We start from the raw sequence: 6,000 nt of genomic DNA on the forward strand, positions 1-6,000 counted from the left end.
TATGGTCATCCCTCAGTCGAGGATATGTGACAAGCCTGTTTAGATAGATGAGCTCTCTAGTACGTCTCTATGGTCATCCCTCAGTCGAGGATATGTGACAAGCCTGTTCAGATAGATGAGCTCTCTGGTACGTCTCTATGGTCATCCCTCAGTCGAGGATATGTGACAAGCCTGTTCAGATAGATGAGCTCTCTGGTACGTCTCTATGGTCATCCCTCAGTCGAGGATATGTGACAAACTGACCTGAACGGCAGTACATGCTGAACTATCAATGTCTTTGGCCAGTGTCACCCAGACTATCCCTCCAGCTAGCAACCATGTAGTGGCCCACTGGCGGCCCACATCGGACATAGTTAGCAGTCCACAGCTGGTAAACCACTTGTCAGTGTCCAATCACGTTCTTCAGGAAGTCCTTAATACTTTTCCTTCAGATAAAGTGACTGACTCTAAAAGAGAACATAATGAGCTCCACATTTATGATCTTTCAACATCACTGAGGGAAACAGGGAGAAGATTTTTTTGGCAAATTAGATTTTTTTGGTGAAATGTCTATGAATGACATTGTATTGTGTGTATAGCTATTTGTTAATATAAGCCTATATACTGTAACTAGTCAAGGAGAGATGGTCTTTCCAGTGATACACATTGCATCTCATCCACCTTGATAATTAGAATCCTCAACTTTCATATAATCACCTATGTTTATACGAGTAGCATTACCTTTTTCTGTCAACCACTTACCCAGCATGCCACAGCCACAACGCTACAGACACAACAGCGAAGACATCTCAGCCGGCCTGACAAGACATCAACAATTGCACTATCATCCGAGACGCCTACCTGACGCCACACAAACACAGCAACACGAGAGTTGAGCACAACAGCACCCTGAATGGACGACGTAGCGACATGTTTAGAGGAGAGTCTAAAGGAAACACACTGGGTGACAGCTCCGACTGAAGCAGGGTGCAAGTACAGCACACAGGCCACCATCCAGAAAGAGGACATGTTTAGAGGAGAGTCTAAAGGGAACACACTGGGTGACAGCTCCGACTGAAGCAGGGTGCAAGTACAGCACACAGGCCACCATCCAGAAAGAGGACGACGTAGCTACATGTTTAGAGGAGAGTCTAAAGGGAACACACTGGGTGACAGCTCCGACTGAAGCAGGGTGCAAGTACAGCAACACAAAGGCTTTGGAAGAGACGCTGTAGGTGATTATGTACATGGGCCTAACCTCAGTCCTTTGAATGGACATTATTACATACACTTATGTCCTAAATGGCACCATATTCCCTATTCCCTATATAGTGCACTACTTTAGACCAGGGCCCTATTCCCTATATAGTGCACTACTTTAGACCAGGGCCCTATTCCCTATATAGTGCACTACTTTAGACCAGGGCCCTATTCCCTATATAGTGCATTACTTTAGACCAGAGCCCTGTTCCCTATATAGTGCACTACTTTAGACCAGAGCCCTATTCCCTATATAGTGCACTACTTTAGACCAGGGCCCTATTCCCTATATAGTGCACTACTTTAGACCAGAGCCCTGTTCCCTATATAGTGCACTACTTTAGACCAGAGCCCTATTCCCTATATAGTGCACTACTTTAGACCAGGGCCCTATTCCCTATATAGTACACTACTTTAGACCAGGGCCCTATTCCCTATATAGTGCACTACTTTAGACCAGAGCCCTGTTCCCTATATAGTGCACTACTTTAGACCAGGGCCCTATTCCCTATATAGTGCACTACTTTAGACCAGAGCCCTGTTCCCTATATAGTGCACTACTTTAGACCAGAGCCCTATTCCCTATATAGTGCACTACTTTAGACCAGAGCCCTACTCCCTATATAGTACACCACTTTAGACCAGAGCCCTATTCCCTATATAGTACACTACTATAGTCCAGAGCCCTATTCCCTATATAGTACACTACTCTAGACCAGGGCCCTATTGCCTATATAGTGCACTACTCTAGACCAGAGCCCTATTCCCTATATAGTACACTACATTTTACCAGGGCCCTATTCCCTATATAGTGCACTACTCTAGACCGGGCCCTATTCCCTATATAGTACACTACTTTAGACCAGAGCCCTATTCCCTATATAGTACACTACTCTAGACCAGAGCCCTATTCCCTATATAGTACACTACTCTAGACCAGAGCCCTATTCCCTATATAGTACACTACTTTAGACCAGAGCCCTATTCCCTATATAGTACACTACTCTAGACCAGAGCCCTATTCCCTATATAGTACACTACTTTAGACCAGAGCCCTATTCCCTATATAGTACACTACTCTAGACCAGAGCCCTATTCCCTATATAGTGCACTACTTTAGACCAGAGCCCTATTCCCTATATAGTACACTACATTAGACCAGAGCCCTATTCCCTATATAGTACACTACATTAGACCAGAGCCCTATTCCCTATATAGTGCACTACTTTAGACCAGAGCCCTATTCCCTATATAGTACACTACTTTAGACCAGAGCCCTATTCCCTATATAGTACACTACATTAGACCAGAGCCCTATTCCCTATATAGTACACTACATTAGACCAGAGCCCTATTCCCTATATAGTACACTACATTAGACCAGAGCCCTATTCCCTATATAGTGCACTACTTTAGACCAGAGCCCTATTCCCTATATAGTACACTACTTTAGACCAGAGCCCTATTCCCTATATAGTACACTACATTAGACCAGAGCCCTATTCCCTATATAGTACACTACATTAGACCAGGGTCTGTAGCCTAAGCCTCCTTCAGAAAGCCCTTTTAATGCTAAAATACAATCCATCGTCCCTTTTATCAATAAAAGTCCCTGAAAATGACATGACGTTGTTGTTGGAGTAAACGTACCCTTTGTTCAATCAAAATCCAACACAGAGGTCAACACAGGGGTCAACACAGGGGTCAACACAGGGGTCAACACAGGGGTCAACACAGGGGTCAACACAGGGGTCAACACAGGGGTCAAAGTCGTCTACGGAGGACGTCTAGTTCAACAACGATGTCATGTTGTTCTGTTGCAACACCACCTGGACATTTCACTCAATACAAACTATCTGTTCATATCTATTCTCACATATGAATCTGTCCTTTATACCATGACATTCAGAGGAGTAATATATTTTTATTTATAAACGAACGCTATGATAATATATAGTTTATTTAAAAAAAATATAGTGAAATACATACGATTCAGTGAAATGTGTCATTCCATCATGGACAGTGCGATGTCTTTAGGTCCATGCAATTTATACAATAATACTTGCATGTTTCCTCCTGGTAATAAACTCTCTCCCAAAACTACCTTCAATGAATATATATCCTTATTCGTCAGATGGTTTGTCAATGGGATAAAAATCTAATTTGTCTACTGGGTCTATCTTGTGGGGAATACGCTCTCAAAGAGACCACATCTAAAACTATTTCCCATCATGCTTGTAAAAACAATAACGCAATGATAATGTCAGACAGACAACAGGTCTTGTATTCAACCACTCTTTTCCCCTGTCTCTTATAGCAACTATTTACACTCACCATCAAATAGGGGATGAACACAGTCACCTTGTGCCCCTCCTCTGAAATGAGGTTGGGGTCAGAGTTGAGGGCTGGGGATAGAGGATAGTTCCTATTTGGTATAACCGTCACAGCCTTCCTTTCATCACACATACAGTAAGCATCATCTGTGACATGAAATGGGTTTGGCTCGGTCGTCAACAGAACAAGACATTAAAGATAGAGTGTCCTGCTTCAGATAAAATACACACACTTTTCACCACTTGGATAAGCACAAGATATGCAAAATCATTTTTAAACAAAGCATGTCCTCTCCTATCGGTCTGTCCAACACAGTAACTGCAATATGTATCGACCCTAAGTTGATATTTACAAGACAAATATATTATAAAATAGCAACCCTTTCCTTTTTAGTTATAACACGGAACTTTGCCTGTTTAGAAAAAATCAATACATTTGAAAACGTGGCTGAAATGCTGAACTGAAATCTGATGCAATAATGTACATCTAGTCGTTTTTCAATTCATGGATGTTTATGACAACTAATAAAAAGAGAAAATAGATGGAAATCAAGAATGAAATACATCTTAATATATACTGAAATTAACCCGATTTCAAGTATAACAGGTTTCTTCCTCAATTTAAAATGACGCTGTAACAAAAAAACATAAATATATTATATCTATAATACAATTTGTTCTCTTTATCACTTCTTTTGTACAACTGTATTTAAAAAAAACGTTTTATATTTAATAATATGGATCTTGTTGTTTAAAGTTAGTGCATTGTTTTTGCATATCTTGTGGACTGCAAGCACCCACTCACTCCTCACTGTAGCAACATACTCTGTTAGCGGCCAACAAACAGCACCGACGTCCTGACTGATACCAACTCCTCACAGGGATTGTACCAGCCTCTGGCCTTCTCTCACAAACTCACAGCCTCAAACGATGGGTCTCAGGCCTCCCAAGTCAAAAGTACTATGAAGTACTCTTGAAGTATTCTTGAAGTATTCTTGAAGTACTGTATGTATATGAATATGTGTATGGCACAGTTTGTTGGGGATGTATAGAAACAAAAATAATCTATACTGTAGAAATAGGATGGTAGGGGGAAGGGGTGGGTGAGTGGAAGTCTCTAAGTTCACAAGCGTTGCATTATTTTGGAGTGGGGTGTCATCGTTTCAAGTAAACATTCATCAGGCTATATGGCTATAAGTGTGAGCCTTCAGAGAGGAGCTTAGTTACCCTGCAGCTAGCTATACAACATGGGAACTTTAACAGGCTGGTAACGCGGTAGGACGGTGACGCGGTGGGATGGTAACGCTGTGGGATGGTAACGTGGTAGGATGGTAATTTGGTAGGACTGTAACGTGGTAGGATGGTAACATGGTAGGATGGTAATGTGGTAGGATGGTAATGTGATAGGATGCTAACATGGTAGGATGGTAACGTGGTAGGATGGTAACGTGGTAGGATGCTAACATGGTAGGATGGTAACGTGGTAGGATGGTAACGTGATAGGATGGTAACGTGGTAGGATGATAACGTGGTAGGATGGTAAAGTGGTAGGATGGTAACTTGGTAGAATGATAACGTGGTAGGATGGTAAGGTGGTAGGATGGTAACGTGATAGGATGGTAACGTGGTAGGATGATAACGTGGTAGGATGGTAAAGTGGTAGGATGGTAACTTGGTAGAATGATAACGTGGTAGGATGGTAATGTGGTAGGGTGGCAACATGGTAGGATGGTAACGTGGTAGGATGGTAACGTGGTAGGATGGTAACGTGGTAGGATGGTAACGTGGTAGGATGGTAACGTGGTAGGATGGTAACGTGGTAGGATGGTAACGTGGTAGGATGGTAACGTGGTAGGATGGTAACGTGGTAGGATGGTAACGTGGTAGGATGGTAGCGTGGTAGGATGGTAACGTGGTAGGATGGTAACGTGGTAGGATGGTAACGTGGTAGGATGGTAACGTGGTAGGATGGTAACGTGGTAGGATGGTAACGTGGTAGGATGGTAGTTTGGATTACTGTAACTAACAACATCTCTGGGATATATAGGGAACGGGAAAGACCGTCATCATCATTACAATCTGTCCTGTAAGACCGACAGCCCAAAGACCTCCTCGACCTTGATGTTCAGACCCAGGATTAAAAAAAAAAGGATTTTGGACGGCGGAAAAAGCATTGAAAATATATATTTTATAAATGTTTGAAGCTTCACAAGTGTGCACTGTACAGACAACGTAGTGACATCCTAGACAGTCCTTACTGTACCACAGAGATTCATACTGTATCACCAGGATAGATTTATCACACTACAATATCATTGATACGTTGGAACACATCATATTTGCATAATTAGGTTGATAATAAAACAGGTGTCAGTCTGAGTCGTGCTTACGGTCAGTAGCCCCACAAGGCAGAGACATCCAACGGGAG

This window comes from Oncorhynchus gorbuscha, linkage group LG14 (assembly GCF_021184085.1).
Source record: "Oncorhynchus gorbuscha isolate QuinsamMale2020 ecotype Even-year linkage group LG14, OgorEven_v1.0, whole genome shotgun sequence".
Lineage (NCBI taxonomy): Eukaryota > Metazoa > Chordata > Actinopteri > Salmoniformes > Salmonidae > Oncorhynchus > Oncorhynchus gorbuscha.